This window comes from Corvus kubaryi, unplaced genomic scaffold, assembly GCF_017639235.1.
Source record: "Corvus kubaryi isolate FWS band 111438036 unplaced genomic scaffold, C.kubaryi_AGA036_p1.0 135, whole genome shotgun sequence".
NCBI classification, from domain to species: domain Eukaryota; kingdom Metazoa; phylum Chordata; class Aves; order Passeriformes; family Corvidae; genus Corvus; species Corvus kubaryi.
The window spans coordinates 2147221-2170139 of record NW_024580669.1 but is presented as its reverse complement, the minus strand read 5'-3'; the positions used below and the strand labels follow the sequence as shown (position 1 = coordinate 2170139).

The 22919-nt window shown below is 41.2% G+C and overlaps 1 long non-coding RNA gene across 2 annotated transcripts in view; it reads right to left on the bottom strand.

The window, feature by feature from the left end:
- The window catches only part of LOC121676221, a 78570-nt gene that overhangs the window by 53587 nt on the left and 2064 nt on the right, over positions 1-22919 (bottom strand). The gene's annotated exons all lie outside the window — the stretch shown is intronic.

Here is a 22919-nt window from a genome sequence, read left to right as displayed (position 1 = left end):
CTGGGAACTGTCCCCAGCGGTGCTCCTCAGAGATCAGCCCTAGGGCAGTCCTGTTCAATGGCTTTATCAATGACCTGGATGTTTTAATCCTTTAGCAAGCCCTGAATTGCTCAGGTAGATGGACTAGATGATCACTGTAGGTCCCTTCCAACTGAAATATTCTATTCTATGCTAACATCTACACCTGGGTGTAAAGCAAGCACCAAGTGGGAAAGATTGCACCTAATCATTTCAGCAGGGTACTTAGTGCCCACCTAAACCTTCCAATAAAATCTCTAATTTCACCAATATGATTCAATTTTTACTTTTCCTCCCATTATTTCAACGGCAGGTGACACGTCCAGAGATGGTGAAATCATTTGGGAACATTAGAGCAGAGCCCTGTAATTCTGCACCTCTTTAATCAATCCATACAGGTATTTTAAGACTACAGTTAACTGCACTGCAGAGTCTGATTACAAGAACAGAATAAAACTCATCAGGACTATTTCTGGGAATTTAATGACAGAGTGGCCAAGGTAGCACCATGGTGTCTATTATGTATCTACATTTGACAGACTAATTTTATTCTAACCCAGTACATTCCCCTCCAACTGCCTGACTCAATTCTTACAACTCAAGAAAGATTCTACACATCAACACGTATGTTAAAAAAAAGGAAAGTGCAATGCTAATAATTCCCCATTGTGCCTTCAAAAGCCTATTTTGGCATATATTGAAGACAAAAGACCTGGATTCTACAGATTTCCACAGAAAAACAGCATATCTGTAACAAAACCGTATTTCTTACAAAGCACAGTAATCAAAACATGGATTATTGGGATTTATCTCAATTGTCCACACCACATACCAGCCATCCAGGTATGCCTGTAGGTAAAGGAGATCTACTTAAACTACCAGAGCTTTTAGTATGGTTCATTTCACTAAATCCAGTCTCTCCATGAGAAAATGAGGAATCACATCCTAAACTTCTTAAGGTAGCCCTCCACTGACTGTAAAGTCCAGAGTAACCTGCTCAGATCAGTCATTCCCTGACACTGCTGGTTCCTGGAGCCTGGAGGGATTAATCTTGTTGGCAATTTTAAGTTTCTCCTAGGTGGTTTCAAGGCCACGCTCCTGTCCAAAAAAATTAAACACTTGGCAAAAGGAAGATTTGTACTTCTGGTATCAAAAATGACATACGCAAGCCCAGAATATTAATTAAAGACACAGTGACCCTGTGGTCATCAGCCAAGGAAATGACGCTGAGGACAAAGACATTCTGCCCTCCTGCTCTGACCACAACTCCCTCTGTTGACATGATGATATTTCATCTTTCTATGAGAGAAATGAACCATCACATCTATTTCCTGAAACTGCTGAGTCTTTTGTACCTAGAGAGGATACAACAGATAGACAAGACCTTCAGACAGAAGAAAACAGAAATTAAATGGAGGTAGCAAAGTACAATTTCTCTTCTGCACAATACAGAGCAGCTCCCCTCATCTGATCTTTACATCAGTCAGTGACCTATGTCTTATAATTAGACAATATTGTTACCCACATAACACAACATGCAAGATTGAAATACCTAATACTACTAATTTACTTAGCATTTGGTTATAAAAACAAAACAGAACACAAAAAAAAAAAAAAAAACCAAAACCAAACCAATCATAAAAAAAACCCAACCCCAAAACCAGAAAAAACCAAACAAACTCAGTGTTTTCTATTAAAAAAAAAAAATTAATCAACTCTGAAGTTTTCTAACCAAAAAAGAAAATTACCTATTACTGAGTATTCGTCCCACTGAGATCCAGAAAAGCTCCTGGGCTGTCTTAACATGCACTTCACTGACTTGGACCTGGTTTCAGCAAGGGTTTTGACTCCTTAAGCAAGCACTATCAGGTCTGATCACTGCAGTCCCTTCCAAACTTCCCAGTTTGTCATTCCTGTTCATGATTCAACTGTATTCCACAGAAGAGAAAAACACCCTGAGCAATACCAAGAATAACATGCTTCCTTTCCTGTTCGGATACATTTATGTCAGTCATCTTCCTCTCCCAATAAATTTCAAGGCATCCTTTGAAACACAGAGCCATAATTCCATTGGAACTTATCAGTCCTGTGGTTGAAGCAAGCTGAGCAAGCTTCACCCTTAGTGGCCCACAGATCTGAGATAACTGAGAATAAATGGACTTGGGAAACTATCTCTGGATATGAGTTTCCACTGTTTCTGCTGGAAAAAAAACCCACTGGACCAGCCTTCATGCACCAAGCAGACTCCCGCCCATTTGTACACAAGAACTGATTTATTTCTTTACTTCTATTCTGTTCACATTATACAGGGTGAATCCTCTGGGCCTTTCCTTCATTCTCCTTTGTTGAGCCACTCTCTGTTTCAATTCAAACTTGAAGAACATGCTATCAAATAACATCAAATAATGTTATCAATTTTAACAAACTGACTAAAGCAAATGAAGGGAACAACCGAAGGCCCTGGAAATGGTGTCTGGAGAAACCGACTGCCAAATGGCCACGGACACACTCTGTACTTTTCCACTGTTTGGTTAAAAGCTGTTAAGACGGGTCACATGGAGAGATGGAAAAGCCTTATTTAATCCCATGTTGGTTCAATTACCTTTCATCTTCAAAAAGCCAACTCCACTGGGCTGCAGCATCTATTTCCCGTAAGACAGTTAAAAAAACAAGTGTAAAAACACTCCTCTGCCACCCAAGGCACTCCGTGTGACTGCTGCAGCCTGGATCTCCCCTCCTGCACCCTGGATCTACTTAAAAACTGCACAACAGATGGATTCAGGTAAAGCCTCTGAACATGAACTTCTCTGCTCCAGCTCCCAGAACTATCTACAACACGACAATACAGACACGAAAGACACAGAAATTGCTTTCCTGTTAAAACAGATCTTTCAGGTCAAAACAAAAGATTATATTCTAACACTGACACCTACACAATGTATACTTCTTTTTCATTCCCAGACTAACCCAGTACCCCAATACTGCTCCCACCTGTGGCACTTTAAATCAGAAAATCCACTTAGCAACTAAAACCATTTTTAGTTTAAAAAAAAGTCTAAAGGGTGCAAACAAAAAAGAGGACAAAAAGATTTTAATGTAAAGCAGGAGAAAAAAATTATCAAATATTGAGTACAGAAAAATGAAGATACATTTACTACTGGAAAATAGTTGATATAACCCTTTGGTTGTTTGCTATGATGGTAAAATCAATTCCAGAATTTCTGCTTTATCCTTAGAATTTCCAAAAAGCCAAATGCTGATGATTCTTTGAAAATTTTGTTAGTTATGCAAAACTGGTTTCTTACTTTTAGGCTTACACTGAGAAATTATTAGAGAAAAAATTGACAATTACTAGAGAAACTACACCGAAACCTACATCACTCTACAATAACAAGATCCTATTCTGTCCACCTTTACCGTGTAAAAGATGCCAATTTTGGCAATACAGTGTTACAATGACAGAGTTTTCCACCAGTGCTAATGCAGTTCTACACCGGGGAAACAAGCACCAAATCTGACTATTCACTGAAACGACAGCATAAAAATCCTGAAGAGTCATGGAGATAAGGAAAGCCTTCTCCCTTGCTGTTTTTTTTTTTTTTTTAATTTGGTCTTCTGATTAGAGCAAAACAATCCTGGGAATATTCTGGAAGTAAACCTACAGCTTCTTGGGAGAAGCACTGCAGTTCTGGCAACCAGCTGAGAAAAGCTGATCTATAACAACCTCCTATTTCAGCACGTCTGAACTTCCTCAGCCCTTGCCTCTGTTCAGCAATTCCTTTTTCCCACCTCAAATTATCCACCTGGGAAGCTGAAGGCAGAAAGCTGCTTCGTCCCTGATCTGCTCTTTGCAACACCTCATAGGGCTGCAAAACGCCAAGTCTGGCAAATCTGTCGTAACAGAGCCTAAACGCTGCAGAAATTAGGATTTCACGTGTGAGTACACTCCTAGTGGTAAATGCACACAGGATCCTCATGTGCTACGTTACAAATACCACTACTCACAGTAGTGCTGCCATCTGCACTGCTCCTTTTGAAGTGTCTGCCCATCAGATGGTCCGCCTGCTGTAACCTCCTGCCTCCCTCCGTCCTGCCCTGACCCGCTCCTGCTTCCGAGTGTGTCCCAGCTGTCCATCCCTGAGTCTCACAGCTGAGTTTATGAGGCATTATTTAATTTGATATTATTCACAGAACAAGAACCCAGTATTGATCAGTTTTCACTGCTCTCAAAATCTGAATGATTATCTCAATGCGCCGCCTTGAACGACTTCCAGAGGACTCGCTTTTAGTAGGTTAAAAATCTCTGTTGTAAAACAAAAACCTGATCAAATTAATGTGTGTAATTGAATGTAACTTACAAAGCAATTTTTAATTTAAAGGGTCTGAAAAATCAAAAATCTACTTCCCTACAACACTGCAAATATTCCATGGTATTATAGTTAGTCTCTGTGTTAACACCCTGACAGTAGCATCAACTATTCCCTAGTATGAACAAGAAATGTACTTCAATATTTATTCATGCTGAGAGCAACTTCTTTTATTCCAGTAATCCAGCGTAACTCCTCAGCACGCAGCAGTTCACCCAGCTTTTGGGGGAAAAAAAAACCAAAACAAACCAGCAAACCCCCCCCCCCCCCAACAAAACCCAACCCTTATTTTTAGCATTCTACAATTCAGTGTTGCAGCCCCACCCTTATTTTCCCCATTAAATTAAAAAAGATCCTCATCTTTCCTCTGGGTAGTAATACGAGGTCTCATCTCTGCCTTCCATGCTCACAATTTTCCAAAATTCAAATCAGATCATTCACAAAACCAGTGCAGACCTCTAGTGACGTTATACAGCGTTTCTGCTCGTACATCAATCACTGCTTAGCGTATTCCAGGCTATTTTTAGGACGAGTGATTAAAAGGTCTTTTTAAAAATCATAAAGACAGACTGAGAAGCCTCAGTCATTAAAACTTACGCAGTAATTAAAAAGAACTTGAAGTACTTTGCTGAGTCAGGTCCTACTCCAGACTTCTAGAAAGTTCTGCAAAATACAGAAAATCTCTGCAGGGTCAGAAAATAAAATGTTGCCCTGACAAACCTTGACAATTTAGCCCAAATGATGAAGAATTAACTGGCCCAAGAGACTGAAGCCCAAGATCTGCAGAGTGCCCAGTCTTGTCCACAGAGTCAGCACAGATACTCAACTCAGGAGTTTGGAACCAGGCTGGATCCTTGTTTTCCAACCACTGAGGGCCTCACACAGAACACCAAGTTTCTGTTACAAAGCAGAGACTGATTCTCACTAAAAATAATGATAAAGTCAACAGAACTAATGGGAATACAAATGGATGGACAGGAACTCTAGTCTGCAGGAAAATTAAAACGCAGGATTTGCTGCAAAGATGAAAGAAATGTGCGTAAATTGTGTTAGACACAGACACTGAGGGGAAGGTGAACAAGCGTGTTCCAACACAGAAATTTTGACAAAGCAACTATGCAACAGTTCCAGACCACAGGTTTTATCAAAGGGAGATTCAGTGGTTTGTTTTTTAGTCCGACAAAATGAACTACAGAAACAAGTTTCAGTACTGAGGAAAATGTCTCCCAATGAAGTAAATTTATGAAGCCAGAGATGTAAAATCACATTGATCCCACAAGTATTATTTTTCATAAAGATAGAGTTCAATCTTGACCACATCTACCACGGCAAAACAGTTAGTATGTTTTCAAAACTATGTTTTCAAAAGTGACTTAGAACTGGGTTGTGCTCCTTTTTGTATCCTCAGGGACTATTACTTTGGAGGAGTGAAATGATGCATTTTCACTTTTACAGATGACAGGGACTATTACCAAAGTAACAACATTTATACACTGAAAGCCTGCAGGATTCTATTCTATACAACAGCAACGCACCACGCTTATTAATAATCTCTGTCTTAGTTTCTCTTTCTCTCCATCTGGTGTTATTTCTGTGCATCCTTCAGTAACTTCAAATTTGAAACCATTTTTCATTTTCTTGTGTCATTTTATTTGAAACATATGCTTCAGTTATCATCTTTGTCTGCATGTGTGATATCAATAATGATTCTATACAGAAAGAGTCAGATTCCAAAGTCTTTATTAGGTAACAGCTTGCCTGAGCAACATGGGCAGTCTACAAACTATTTAAATCAATTAGACTAATTTCCATATTACTCAACCTGACACAGACACTGTACATCAGAATCTAAGTAAACACATATAGACAAGTAAAAGAAAAGCTATTTGCAAACACTGTGAAAGATCACAAACAGATTAAATCAAGATTACAGTGAACGCCGCATCAAACCCCAGCCGCTGATCCACCTCACGTGGTGTCCCGCCCAGCAGGAAACTCCACAAACATTTCACAGAAAGGTGTAAAGAATTCCTGCAACACAAAGCTGTAAAGTAAATGGTAAAAAAAGGGATCACTTCTACCTAAATATCACCTATTTCTGGCAGGCAAACACCCCTGAGAATCTATGTTCTGCTTCACCGACAAATAATTGCCGGGAGATTTCCTCAAATCATCACACTCCGGGTTTCGTCCATTACACAACTCTTTCCTTTAATTTCTAGTAAAATAAAGTATCTTAATTAACACATTACTATATGGCACCCACTCAAGACAAAATTTTCCAGTACCAAACCAGTTAATAGGAGAAGGTAAACAATTAGCTCCTTAATATCACGGTCTGTGTGTCCTCCTAGTGATAACTATCTGAAACTGCACTGATCCGCTGCTACGAGCTCGGTCCTTGCTTTAACTCTTCATTTCCTTCATTCCACTTTGATTTTGGGAAATTCCAGCTGTCAAGCCACATACTGCTCACGGTTACTCACCCAAATAAAGCCCCCACAAGCTCAGCACTAGGTATTTGCTGGGAATAAAATCAAGATGCAAAGATAACTATTAACTACTGCACAGCAAATGTAAAACCAACAAAGCAATTTAAGGTTTCAGAAGAACAAACAAAGTGCAAAGTACTTCAAGGCTTAGGTTTTTAAGCAACACAGAAAACTAAGTGACTTCAACATGATTTTCAGCCAAGTCTACGTGCCAGTTTCACCCAAAGACAAAACACTTTAAATCCGAATAAACATGAATGCTCCTCCAATGTGATCATTACTGAAGATTCAATTTCATTTCTACAAAGCAGCTGGACCACAGCTCTGCAGGCCAAAGGCTTTAGGTCACTTTATCTGAACCCTTTTCTATCACAGGTTATTGCATTTTGTCCAAAACAGAACAAAGAAGAATCTGACTTTTTTTTCCACCTGTCAGGTGACCACGCACTGACCAGAGAACTGACAAAAAAACAATTCAAGAGATATTCCCAGATTATCTCAGATGAATGACAACACCAACCTATAGAGGAATGCAAAAATCATCGACAGCTCTACCAGACTGAACTGAAAGTTGACCTGGCCCTCAATCAAGTACAACTTTTTGGGATTACCTGCAATTCTTATGACCACACTGCATTCTCCCCAATACCCAGGATAAACGGAAATACACGCCAGAAGATGAGGATACTGGTGCCACAGCTACAAGTTTAAAACCCAGACAATGAGGGGGGAAAAACGAAAGTAGTATCAACAGAACACAGGAACCTCAAGGGGTTTATACCCCTGGTTCTTCCTACAGGGGTGACAAAAGCCACAAAGTTGAGTTTTAGGAATCTCATTGCTATACAGGCAGAAGAGGTTTGAGATATGTAAGGGTTATGACAGACAAGCTATTGACAAATGCTAATTACCAATAAAATTACCATGGAAATTCACAGGAATGTTGCCAACTTTAGGTTGACAGGCAGCATGTCTTTCTGGAAATAGAGTTTTTAGCTGTTATAAAACAGCACGATGACTGGCTAAACCCACAGTATTATTAGAAGTGCTTGTAAATTTAAGAACTACTTATACTTAAGAATTTCCCATTGTTATTACTTCTGTGAAGCCTGGCAAGTTTCAGTATATTGTGAATGGTCATCAAACAAAGTAAGACCTGATTTGAAATGAATGAGTATATTACTAACCCCAAAAATTCACATTTATCTTCGACCTTCAAACTGACACATGATGTTCAAACACTCATTTTCACAGCAGAATCTCTATATTTTCATATCCTGCAATACTTATATCATTTATAAATCAAAGCACTCTTTTAAAGGTGTTCTAGCTAGTCTTTACTCTGCTAGGTTAGGTATTAGCCTTAAGTCGTATTTTAGCCAATTAATACGAAGAAAAAAACCCCCACAAAGAAAAAATATTCAACTCAAACATGTCATCCAGGTATTTTTGGATTATACTGTTATTTTAGAAATATGCATGCACTTTTGAATTATTTCAGTTCATCTAATCTGGCTAAAAAAATTTTAAAAACCCAGACATAACTCTATTAAAACTGCTTTAGAATTCTAACTTTTCCTTCAGACATGCTTTTCATCTTTCCTGGTTCCCACACAAGCTGACCTGCCACAGTTTAGTTAATTTATGTTTCTCTATGAGGACCATATTTCACTTCAAATAACACGTTTTGGTTGGAATCATCTCTTTTACATTATAAATGTCATACAATCCAAAACTATGTTCTACGCGATGAGTAATAAAGCTTGGCTGCCTGTTTCCTTTATCACACACACACATATATATGCTTGGGGTTCTTTTATTATTGCCAAATTCTTCATGTCTTACAAAAATTTGACGGCTACTTCCATCTCCTGAGCAACAAGAGACAGGACAAGAGGAAACTACCTCAAGTGGCACCAGGGGAGGTTTAGGTTGGATAATAGGGAGAATTTCTTTACCAAAAGAGTTGTTAAGCATTAGAACAGGCTGCCCAGGGTAGTGTTAGAGTTCCCATGCCTGCAGGGATTTAAAGAACACAAAGATGTCATCTTTGGGAACCCAATTTTTGCCAGTGCTGTGGGAATGGTTGGGCTCCATGATCTTAGAGGTCCTTTCCAAGTCTCATGATTCCATGATTCCAAAACCTACGAGTTCAGAAGCCACTGACAGCATGAGAACTTCGCACTAAAAAAAAAAAAATTATTTCATTTCAACACGTTTTGCAAGTAACTGTTTTTTACACACTTGAAACTCAGCAGGAAAATAAGAACATGGAGCAATTTTGCTGATGCCGGTTTTACCTCGTTATTTCAAACCTAACTGCATCACTTGTCAAAGTATGACTCAGAGTTTGCTAAAGCCTGAGACTATCAATACTTTCTACGTGTCAGACTATGTGTTTAAGTTGTTCCCATGCTCCCACTGCCTGCTTTGGGTTTTGTGTACTCCTCCAGTACATCCAGTGCCCCCTGCAGCATCACCCTCTATCCCAAGGATCATTATACTGCAGTGCTATACAAGCTCTGGAGTAGAAACAAACGTCAGGTGGTCCGGCAGCAGCACGAGAAGGAAAAACAAAAATCAGCTGAGTTTTTCTAAGAAGTACATTTTTAGACGTACCATGTAGAACAAGGTTTTAAGGAAGTGGCTCATACCGGAAGCCAGTGACCTCACAGCTTCATGTAAACACCACACAATTACAACATGAAAAAGAGCAATATTCTCTCACTGCCCTTTCTTTTAGCGTGTTCACTGTTCACTCAACGCTTCTCAATTACAAAAACTGCAGATCAAAGGAATCGGGTTTTTACAGGTCTAAAAATACAGATTAATGTGTGCTTGTGGCTTGTGCCATATCCAATATGAAACACCATTAAATCTCTGTAATATCACCACCTTTCAATGATTTCCTTGTATTTTGACTATTAACTTCATTGTGCCAAGCCCCAACAGGCAGAGGATGGGACCCCTCACAGCCATGCCAACCACCAAAAATCCCTATATTCTCTACCCCTTCCTTCCACTTCCAAAACTACCTGTCCCTACCTCTTATCCACCTTCTAAACCATCACGTCCATTAATTATCTGGCCTTTCCTCATCCTTACAAAGAAAGGACTGAACCAACTGTTAAATGCCATCACCTGCAATGAGAGCTGTGCTTCCCCATTCTATTTCTGATTTGAATTGACTGAAGACTCTGATATTTATTTATCGTTGTTTGACATGTGTTAGAGTGGCTTTCAGGTTCTACTTATCTTCTCATTTTTTAAGGCAGGTTTAATCCTTTCTCCATTCTTTATGTTGTTTCTTCTTTAATGAACTTAGCCAAGTATTTGGATTTGAAGCATTCATTATCTCTATCCAAATAACACAAGAATGGAACCACTCTCTTACGAGCTCTTACACCACTGACTGGAAGAAATTCCCACGTTTCTCCATTCTCAAATCTCCAGGATCTCTGTCTGGTTTACCTCACTGAGCAGAGTATTTCCAAGTGAGCTGCAACACCTCCAAGAAGAACTGGACCTCACCATCTGCTTTTCAAATCCACTCATATATCCTGGGACATGTTTAAAACCTTAGTAAAAGGGAACATGCAAAAATCCAACTCTTTTCAGTGCCTGGACTGCACTAAGTTCTCCACTGGTAACTAGTCATGGTCTTGGCTGATGGATACATAGAAGCTTAGAATTACAAATTTGTCAGGTTTGGGGATAAGTTTTTGGGGTTTTTTTTCCACTAGTAATCCTGACTTTTGCTTATGGTTTTTGATGAAAATAAGTTAGGAAAGGAGAACTAGGAGAATGTACAAAAAGAACTTAGATAATAAACTTAAATAATAGAAGTGGGATGAATTTCAACAGCAGCAGATGTGCAGTCATATATCTGGGTAAAATGCATATTCCCACCAGGTAAACACCTCCTTAATTTGGAAACTATGAAGGAGGAAAAATCCTAGCCCATTACTAAGTGACGGTCGGCCATCAGAGTGACACACCTGCTAAATAAAGCAACTGTGACCCTAATTTATGACTGCCTGGAAAATTCACCTAATTACTGTGCATGCCCTGCTTAAGGGAGCTGGATTCACCCTGGAACATGGAAAGAAAGGTGGATTTAGGTAGCAGGAATGGCAGCAGATGGTTAAGCTTTGCCTTGCAACTGCGAGTTCTGCACTTGGCAGATTTACCTGGCCCACTTCACTGCAAGTTTAAAATGACAAAAAAGCAAAGAAAAAAGGACATTGACCACTAGCCATGGCCTTAGACCTGAAATTCTGATTTCTCAGCCAAGATCAGTGTCAGCAGTCACAGGACAGTGGTTGCTGGTTCTCGCTGCCTCCCAGAACCGATGAATCCTTGCCTGGACAAGCTCCTGCTCTGCCGTCCTCTGCTCCATCAGTGGTTTGTGTCCAACTGCAGGCATCAGCTGAGGGCAGCGATCAGAAGCAGCACCTGCAGCCTCCACCCCGGGAAACAACACGGGAGCCCCAGCTCCAAAATGAAAGGCAGGACCATGAGGTTTGTGAGGCAGGAAATGGAGGGCGAGCCGAGCACTCATTTTGTGCAGCCTCAGCTGCAGCAAACAACAGCAACATGATTAAGAATAGTTCCTTGAATCATGTTTGTGCTTTGATGAACGATTCCAACTGCACGTCAGAGCCCAGCACAGCGAGCTAAACTCACCACAGACGTTCTAGAGGAATACAGAGATCCTCAGGGACACAGTGTCCCATGCTGGTTTAACTGTGCTGGCTGCAGGCAAACCAAGGTGCAACGCCAGCTCCGAGCTGAGCCAAGAATGCAGAGCAGGCACAGTCTGGGGCAGCCAGGAAAATGGAAAATTCAATACTGAGCACAGACTACAGGCCTTGTTTGCTTACCTGACTGAAGAGGTAGTAACTGATATAATTCCTGGTCATAAAAGCATTAGAGTAATAAACACAAGCTAAGAGGTATAAGGCAAACTCTACAACTATCATTAACAAGTGAGCATGAAATGGCTCTTCAAGATGTTAGGCTGGCAATTTGAAGACTTGCAAGATCCTGGATGCTCTGAAAGTTGGAATTTTTCTTCTAATTCCAATAATGAAAAGAAAAAAACCTGTCCTTAAGATGGAGTTTGATTATTTTAAAGAACAAATTGTATAGCAATTATACAACATCAGGCTTCCTATATCAAGTGACAAGACTTGGAATCCTAGGAAACCATTTCCAGTTCAACATTCTTACTAGCAGTTAGCATTAATTCTGCAGGAATATCACAAACACCATCAGCAATAAGTATATTAGACAGGAAACGAAGGTAAGAAAGAGAATTACCCAATACTAAAGAAATAAAGAAGAAAACTGACCCAATCAAAAGTTCTGCTATCTAAAATAACCCCTTCAGGAATAAAAATAACGAATAGAAACTGCAAAATCATCCTCCAGAAAGCAAACAGAAACAATACTCTAAATCTCTGACTGTAAAAAAAAGATCTTCGAGAAACCAGAAGAACATACCTAGTAATGCAAGGAGAAAGGGAAATGGTCACTAGCTATTAATGGAATACCTCAGTGAGAACAGAAATACATGAACAATGTTTCTTCATGATTTTTTCAAGTCCAAATGATCAGTAATAACATCTGCCATGATAGCTCACTCGCTATTTCATCAGTACAAACACACACCACTGCTACTGAGCAAGTGAGAGCACCTCTAGCAGCTAAACTCCCCCAAACACATCAAAAGCAACACTTTTGACACCCTAAGTAAGTTGTAAGATTCACACATGCACCAGGGCAACATAACTGAAGCGCTAATTTTGACTAACGGAGAAGTAATAAGAAGACTGCTAATTTTATGGGCAAGCAGCCTAAAACATTTTTTTGGAAGCTAGCAGTCGCTGGAGGAATTTCTACATTGGTAGCAAGTCAAACCTGAATGCCCCAAAACATGATAATTAAAGGGAAGAACAAATCCTTTAAGAGAAAATAACCATAGTTACGAATGCATGGTAATGAGTCATGTTAAAAGAAAAACAAAATATTTCCAGTATGTGAGCCAGATGACTGCTGGACCACATCAGTTTATGGTAAAACACAAGAACAGATTTTTAAACATCTGAAGATAAGCTCTTCAAAAGCCAGCATTATCCTGGGCCAACACATTAATCTAGCAGTAACACAAAGACGTATCTTTCCATGAAATCTAAATTTAAGATCGCTGCATTATTCCTGAACTAACTTCTGCGCCACAGCTCCAGGCACTTGACAACCCTGAAGTTAATTCCTCCATAAATTCCAAGTTTCTTTCAATAAAAGGCACCAAACCCTTCTGTGTTTACACAACCAGGTCGAACACCAGCACTCATTAGGAAGAGCAATAAGCAAATCAACAGGAAGCACAGCCAGTTGGAAGGATTATGGAAGATCCCAGCAAAAATCTGACATGTGGCAACATGGGACAGCAAAGTTGGGAGCCTTAGAACTGCTGCCTTGGAGCCGAGCACAGGATAACATCTTCCCAGCTGAATACACGGCTGTCTTCCCCACCAAAAGTAAGTAATATAATATAATATAACAAACAGTTTATGAAAGTCAATAATTGACAGGCCCCTAAAGTTAGCCAAAATGCCTAATAATAGGTACTAGGAACATGAATTAGTAATAAGCAGATGTAATATAGAGAAGTTCAATGAACTCTTCAAATTTGATTTTTGTGTACAGAGGAAACAGTTTTGTTTGACTTTTACATTAAGCTGTGGACTTGGCAGTGCTGGATTAATGGCTGAACTCAATCTTAAAGGTCTTTTCCAATCTGAATGATTTTACGATTCTATTCTGGTCTCCCTACGTTAGCCATTTGTCTTTTCTTCACAGTCTCTGATTTTTAAATCTTACCCAGTCTGGATTTCTGTGCTTCTACACTTTCAGAACTGATGCTCACAGACAGAATCCCCTCCCCAGCTCCTCTGATCTGCCCTCAGTGCTGGTGATGCTGACCCACATGCACCAGATTCCACAGGAGGAAAGGTGGCTGTGCATGCATCTCAGGACATCCCCTTTCCCTGCAGGGCTGGGGAATCCCAGCCCCTGCTGCCCAGGCCTCCTTCTCTGCAGCTCCAAATCTTATTTACAACACTCACAGGAGATGAGGGACTTTGCAGCAGAACTGCAAATACAAACAGCTCGAATTTTGAGCTACCAGTGAAGCTGGTTAACATAATGTAATACTTAAATATGCTCTTATAAACCACAGGAGGGATTCAGCAGTAGATGGTACTATTAATATAAATATTATTTAACAGAACCCTTGAGAGACACAGAATGTAGAAGTAGAGGGGTCAGCTGAATAAGATTAGTTGAAAAAACATGTATTTATGATCTTCATCCATTTTAAACTAAATGCTAGCAGGGAATTCATTCTGAAGTCAGTTATGCAAGAAAGGCTGCTACAAAATCAGTCTTAAAAGCGAGCATCCTGAAAACCTTCATCCATCTAGTACACACAGTGAAGATGCCAAGAAAACATACCTTACAACCACAGCATGCGAAGTCAGTTACTTACAGGCCCTGGTCTAGAAAAAAAAAAAACTGGAATGATTCTTTTATAGGAAGAAATTACTCCCTGTGAGGGTGGAGAGGCCCTGGCACAGGTTGCCCAGAGAAGTAGTGGCTGCCCTTGGATCCCTGGAAGTGTCCAAGGCCAGGCTGGACACCCACATCCGAACCTGGGGTAGTGGAAGGTGTCCCTGCCCATGGCAGGGGGTGGCACGGGATGTTTGAGGTCCCTTCCAACCAAAACCATTCCATGATCCCATTCCTCACTCCAGAAACCTCTAAGCTATGAGCCACACTGCTACAATCCACGGGAACATTGCCTCGAGCCCTGGTAAGAGCCTAAGATGGATTTTGCCCATCCCCATGCTTTAGGTGCCTGGTGGCAGTGATGGGCAGAAGGGAACAAAACACACCTCAGGATGGAAGGCTGATCCGAGGAGTCTGACTGTGACTGGATGAAGAGAACCTCCCTACCGCTGCCCTTCCCTGCTGGAATTTCTGCTCTTGCAGATTCTTTCTTTGCATTTCCAGAAACAACAAATCACAAAGATAACCCGGCACTCAGCAAAGAGGCAAAGTCTCCTTTTGCTGCAGGAAAAAGCAGAAAAACAACTCAAGAAAACAGACAAGTCATGAATGCCATTCACAGGAGGAGGATAGACACCTCATTTTAGTTTCCAGCAGCAGCCTGAAGACAAGACCAAGGACGGACACTTACTGCAGGCACAACCATGAGGGAGCATTTCAGTGGAAAAGTCGTGAAGTGGGAAAGAATCACTGCAATGTCTTTCAAAAACATGATGCATTTCTGTCCATGTTACCAGAAAGAACAACGAACAGCTGAACAACGTTGTTTAAGATCTTTGCAAAGATTTAAGGATCAAGTATGAAAATTAAATAAGCCAAGCATAGTTTACCCAGGAGAAACGTCGAAAGCCAGAAGAGGCGTCACTTTATACAGTAACATTAGAGCTATACAATAATTAATGTTGACACAGCTACCAAAGAGACTGCATCCGAAAGTCTCAGAGCTGACTTCCAGGTTTCATCTAGCCAGGGAGATTTTTCTAAAGTAGCAGAATTAGAAAAAAATAAATTACATTCCTTGTCTACCAGGAATTGTATGCACATCACAAGCCTGTGCTTCAAAGCAGACTTTACTTTGGGTAAATACAATTTTTTCATGGTAACTGATCTCACAAGAAACTGCCAGAAAATGCATTAGCACTTTATCAGCCCACAGCATCTGGAACAGAATTAAACCTGTTCATGATATAGGAGCACTTTGTAATTGCAAAAGCGAACATCAACAAAAGGGATAAATACAACCAGATACATCCTACAGAGAACTTGATCAGGAAAACATTAGACATGACAAACTGTGTTTATAGTATTTACCTGATCCAAGCAACCAGGAGAATAATCTTACCTAAACCTTCTCAGAGTAACTTTACCCACAGGAATACAACGTTTACTTTACAGGAAAAGGCTACCAGGGCTTGTTTTTGAAACCAGTGGTCTTTAAATGACCAAGGACTGCAATATATCCTGGAAAGGGGGAAGGGCATGAAAAAGCTGAAAAACGGAGCAGTGAGGGTTCCAATTTGGAGCCTGAAATCTGTTGCAGGAATCATACTGCACATTTACTTGCAGTAGTGAAGGGCTGGATCTTGCCATCCAGGCTGCACCATGAGGATCTGTTTTCCATGTTTCTGTAATTGGAAGAGTGCTCTGACAAATGCTGCTCTCCCATCACAATGCTGGAGGCCTGAGTTAACCTATCAAACATCCCTACCAGCATTTTTCGCCCACTGTATTACAGAGTTTTGGTCTCCAGTACAAATTATTGCTGCTTATAGATGTGACTCATTCACTGCTGAAGTAATACTGCTTTTGAGGAATTCAGTTTTATTCAATAAATAACATTTCAGCTCACAATTCCTGCTTACTTCTACACAGTCACCATCTCTGACTTTTTTCTCTCCAATATTCAGCAAGGACTTCCCTGTGAATGCCAGCAATTCCATTAATAAGGACTGGGAGCACAGAGGTCGCCACTCAACTCCCACTGAAATAGTACAGCTGAGCTCTGCCCTGCTTAACTCCTTTTAACATCAAGACCAGCAATACATGAAACCTGCAGTTTCTTGAAAACCAAAAAGGCAGCCGTTTCCTAAGTCACAAAAACACAAGGAAAATAAAATTTCACACCCCTCCCCCCAAAACAATAATTATTTTATTTTTAGTAAAATAATAATAATCCAAATAAAAAAAAACCCAAGAACAACAAAAAAAACCCAACACAAAACAACACAAAACCACAAAAAACCCACACAAATAACAAAAACTAAACAGAAAAAAACCCAACAAACCTCAAAACAAAGAAAACCCACAACATATAGCTGTGCTATAGTACAGGCTGATCAGAACAGCAGATACAGTCACTGTTAGTGAAATCTTGTACATTTAATTGCTCCAATCTTATTCTTGTTTCACATTGTGTCAATACCAAACAAATTTAAACCAAATTTCAATGCATTTACATTCAAAATACTGATTTTTAGATCAATATTGTTTTAAAACCATCTGGATTACCAAAGCCATACAGGGCTAATAATCCAAAGACTAAAGTTGTTTTATGGGAAAGGTGCAGAACCCCCTGCCAGAATTAGTCGTGGTTCCAGGACAATAACCTTTGGAGAAGCAGCTGATCCCATAATGCTGGATCCCCTGTTTGGCTTTCAGTTTATCCAAACAACCACCGGCTTCCCTGAACAGATGCCCATGGACACAGAGAAGAAGGGAAGAGCAGGAATCAGACGCTCTGGCTGGAACAGGGGCCCCTGCTGCAGCTCCGGGAAGAAGGTGGGCTCTTGGAACAAGAGCTGCCAAGGACGTGCCAAGTGACAGGGACTCCATCCAGGAGCCCACAGAGCAATCCCTGGCGCTGCTGGTCTCCTCCGGCAGAGGGCAACGCTGGAAAAACTGCCTGGAAAGGAGCGGAGTATTCCATGGAACCGAGACACCGCCGACATCTGCCTCGGAGCACACGCAGCACTGCACGCTGCGGGGCTTGAACGCTGCTGCTCCGCCGAGCCTTCTCCTCCAGATGTATTTCCTGCACTTGCGTTTTACAGAGCGGAAAAATATACCTGCTGCTTTCCAGATTTGGAATCCTGTTCTCTATCAATGGGATAAATGTAATCCTGATTGCTCCAGGGTCCTGGAGCACTGCCACGAAGCCAGAGAAATTAGGATGTAAGGATCTCCCAAGAGCTACAGATGATCCATCAATACCCAGCAGATGTTTACAGATGAACACTGAAGTTACACTAAAATAAGAAAAAGCGGTGGAGAACGACACTGCAGAATGATACAGCAACTACACCCTGCTCGGGAACATGAACGGTGCTTTCAGTTTACAAAACACATCCAGATAATAGCCAGAAATGTCCTTTTCCTCCTCCTGCGGGAAGTAAACACGGTGGCTGGAGGCTTCGTCTCCCTCCCAGGAGACCTGACAGCTGCTCACATGAGCTGCTGCGTAGCAAGAAATTTCCCAAGTTCCAATAATCCAAACACAAGGATCCCTCCTGCTTCAGACACGTCTCACCAGCACCTGATCTCTGGCAAACACCTTCCTGTGCTGATGTAAATAATCATCAGGATAAAACCCAGGCAAATGCTTGTTTTCTATCCGAACCTCTGTTTGATTTTCCCTTGTTTCTTCAGCACACTGGAATTTATTCAAGGCCAGTACCTGCCTTCATTTTACAACTCTTATTTTTGCAGAAGCTCCTGAAGAAGCTACTACAGTTGTGTTAAAATTCAGCAACCTGAGCATAATGCAGGTATTATTCAAAACAGCACATTTTGGGGGCATTCCACATACAATGCTATTAAATGACCACAAAAATCATCTTGCTTTTCTGAAAATCTGAAAGCTACCAAAAAAAATATACGTGATGACAACACAGATGAAAAAGAATTAGCCCAGATGCAAGGTATATTTTCCAGAGAGATACAAACTTGCTCCACCTGTAACAGAAGAAGTTCCATGGATGATGTTCAACACAAGTTAATAATCACTACAAAAAAACCCAAGGATTACTTCAGGCTCAGCACTGAAATTGGTACATTTTAGTGTAGCACACAGGTAAACTGGGGCAGAAATAGCTATATTTTGTAACAACAGAGAATGATGTTTACCAGGTTTCTCTCTCCCCATTCTGCTCACCTCATCTTCCCCCCCCCCCCAACCAATTAATTGCTGCTTCTGATAACTGGCAAGAGAACACAAATGAAAAAAAAATAATAAATAAAGGAAAATAAATAATACCATGCCACTATTACTGGCAGGCTGATTTTGTAAGATTTTGTTTAGATGAGACTAATGTTTAGCACTATGCACATATAAGCACACCATGGGCTTGGCTGCAGAGAGCAAGGATCCGAAATATAGGACAGAAAAAACAGGATGACTGCTTCAGAATTTACCAACTCTGCTGATTTTCTACACAATTGCACAATTTACGTTCCCTAATAGGACCTGCTGCTTACACAAGACACATTCAGAGGAGAGTTTGTAAAATCACGGCTTACAAATGGTGTTATAAACGCCCTTTAAACCATTTGTTTCTCAATTTCTTTTGCTTGTATTTTAGTAAGACATTTCTAGCCTAGTAAGAATTTTTTAAAAATCCCTCACCATCAGCTCACTAATACTTCGTAATTATGAAAAAAAATTCTCAGGTAACAGTACACTGAAACTCAGCCCACTGAAATAGAGTAGGACCATCTCCCCTAATTCAAATTACTTCCCACAAGTCATAAACCACTGTCAAAAGCAAAACTTCAATGCCCATATTGACCAAAACTATTTAAAACAAGAATATTATTACAACTATTGCTTTTTTTTGTCCTGCCAATTAAATCAGTTCTATGTAAGAAATAAGATTTTCAGCTTGACTGTTTTATTACCATCATGAGTATTTCTGCCACACAGACGTCACGATTTCAGGCATTTCCAAACGTACGCTTGGAAAGAAGCACAACACGGGGGCATTTAAATTCATTCCAGAGCTCAAGGTATCTCATGAAAATTCCTAAATCAGGACCCACTGCAAGTGTTAAATTCCCAGATCAGGAATCTATGGCAGGATGAAATCTCTGACCTTGGTAAGGGTAAAACTCAGCACAAACAACTCCCATTTCCAGCCTCGCTGTTAGACAACAATGCTACGTCTGCTGGCTGAGGTGCAGCATCCTGAGGGACTGGGAAAGGACGGGGGATTTTTCACTGCATTTGCATGAAATTCAAAGCCGAAAGAAAAATACTGTTTATGCTGAAATTCATGACAAGGAGCTGCAGCCCCATTAATTCCATCTCCAGCCATTTAGAAAACCACGAGTCAGGATCCAAAATTATCACCAAACTGACTTGAAAGAACTGCTGGGGAGAGGTTTTTTGGTTTTTAACTTTGTATTTCAGCGTTCCTGTTTGCAAGAGCTCTAAGCCTTTATGTGACAGTATTTTTGAGCTCATATTCTGGTGCTACCAATAACTTCAGAAGCAAGATATTTATGGAAAAACACCGTGCAAATATGGCATGAACTACAGCCAGTCATGCTATACACGAGGTCAAAAACCATGACTCTGTGTTTTCATTTATAAATACAAATGAAATATAGTAAATGCATGATCACAGCAATTAAAATCTAGCCTGGATTAAAGAAATCCTCTTAATTTTAACAATATAACAGACTAATACAGCACAATCAAACATGTTTTTAAAGTAAGTTCACAATTTCCCTATTCGTTAAAACTGAAAAAAGGTTTTACTACTTCCTACTGCAAAACCAATACAAACACTAATTTAAATATTTGGTTTTCAGCTGCTTTTCGAATACTTACAAAGACTAAAACAGCAACCTTCTTCCCACCAAAATTTGGCAAGGCATAAGACCCTAATATGACACTTTTTGAGTACTTCAGAGCAAAATGGGGATTGTTTATATAAAAAGTGGAGACAACTGGCACAATACCTATTTTTCATAGCCCTTTTTTCATATACATTTTATTCGTCACCAAAACAGCTCAGTGGAACACAGTGTGCAGCACACATTGTGCCTTGTCATGAGCTGACAGCAAATGAAGAGAAGGTGAACCAAGTTACAAAACAAAGTATTTTTTTTTTTTTTTCCTTCTTGCTGCCTGAGAAGATAAATGATCTTAGTTATATTAAAGAGAAATGGGATACGGGATCCAAAGGGCTCGTTTTACGTTAACTGCATCTCACCAACAAAAATAGAGAAAGCAATTTCCTGGTGCATCAATTCCACGCCAGCACCTCCACGTACGCTCCGAATTCCGAGGCGCTGGTGCGCTGTGCCACTGCGCACCTCCGGGTATCCTCACATCTCCAGCATGTCATCTGCTCCCCAGCAATTTCCTCTATTAAGGCAGGGTTCTTTTTTCCCCCCCAAAATACAAAGATAACACGGATATGCCTGCGCGAACCAAGTGCACCACCCCGGCTGAATAAACATCTTTCTGTAGGTAACACCGTGTCAAATTACTCCTGTAACCAACACAAAGCACCAGCTCTCTCCCAGGACGTGTATCATCGCCCCAGTTCTCTCACCACTACAGTGCCACTCACTCCTTTCTATAGTTTCTTGTTATTTTAATGCCAGCTTTCCTTCCTCAACCACAGTGGTCAATATCTGGAAATTCCCATAATTTCAGATTGCAAAAAACTCTACTGAAAAAGTCAAGATGGAAGAGAAGCTGAAGAATGTGAAATATCATAAAGTATTCCTGATCCATTTACCGGACTAGACCAGTATAAAACTGCAAACTTCATCTCCCCATCCTCCTTCTCATGTTCTGTATTTATAAGGTATTAAAATCCTCCTCCTCCTAAGCAAAGACTCCTTTCTAGTGCAACACCAAAGCAGTTTTAAATATCTATGTACAGTCCTCACCATTATAAAACCCTCTCTTCCTCTTCTCGACCCAGTCTCTTTGATCTGCTGTTATTTAACTCTTGAAGGCTACTTGAGACACATCACGTTACTAAAGGTTATGTAACTCTTAAAAATACACTGAATTTTAAATTTTTAAGCTGTATAATAGAAACATACCCAACAAAACACACAGCTGAGGATTTTTCTCCCCACCCCTCCTCTACTTATCCTAAACCAAAACATTTCAGTGATCTAGAATAGTGGACTTCCATATTTTTTTTCAGCTTGTCGGCCACAAAATCTTTAGCAGTGCAGAAAACAGTATAATGAGCATAAGCCTACAGAAAACACGATGTCCTTTCCTCTGTGGCTTCCCACTGACCCTGCCTGAGTTGTCCACTGCCTGCAAAGCTGAAAGCTGCTGATCTAGAACCGAGTATCCCCTTACTGTTTGCTCTGCCACCCGAGAAGTCGCATTAAAATGGCATCACGTTCCTTAACTCCAAACTGACTCGCCTTTCTCCATATAACCTACTAACAACCCATGCTCCAGAGCATTTCATAAAACCCTATTCCCAGGAACAACCACCGAAAACAAAACACCATCATTTAAGACGCCTCGCTTTGCCACGGATTCGGACGTGGCATGAGTCCTTCACACTGAGCACTGCCCAACCCACCTATAAATAGGCTCAAAGCTCCAGGCTCAGGAGACTGATAGCTCCACACAATCCTTGCAGTGTTCCCTGGCTTCACCTACATAAGAGCCATGCCGTAACACTGCCGGGCTGGGCAGACACCGAGCTGCTGCTGTGGCTTACGCAGGAGAGCACGGAGGGAGGGGAAAGAAATAAAAAAAATAGAAGAAAAAAAAAAAAAATCGCTGGGCATAAACAGCTCTCCTCGGGAGAGAAACACCTCCCTCTCCGGAGGCCAGAGCCAGCCACGGACAGGCTGTCACGGCTCGGCCATGACAGGAACAACAGCCATGGACAGGCCCTTGAGGGGAGGTTTAATGGGGCTGGGGCTGAGTGGACACTCATGGTGAGCAAGGGCCTGGGGACAATGGCAAGAGGGTCCTGGCCACATTCCCTGGACAGGGGGGCTTCAGGTTCCCTGGGCCTGCTCAGGTTCCCTGGGCTGGTAGCCACACCCAGGCCCGGTCAGACACCCTTGGCCAGGGGGGCTTCAGGCTCCTCCCAATCTGGCAGGCAGTTCTGTTCCCCATCAGACCCCATATATAGGACAGCTCCAGACACCCGTTTCCCACCAGAAACACCCTGGACAGGAGGGCTCCAAGACCCCCAGTGTCACCCTATCAGATCCCATAGGCAGGACGTCTCCAGGCCCCCATGGTCCCATCAGACCCCCACGAACAAGAGAGCTCCAGACCCCCATGGTTCCCGTCAGACCCCACAGGCAGGAGGGCTCCAGACCCCCGTGGTCCCCGTCAGACGCCACGGACAGGAAGGCTCCAGACCCCCGTGGTCCCAGTCAGACCCCAGGGACGGGAGGGCTCCAGACCCCC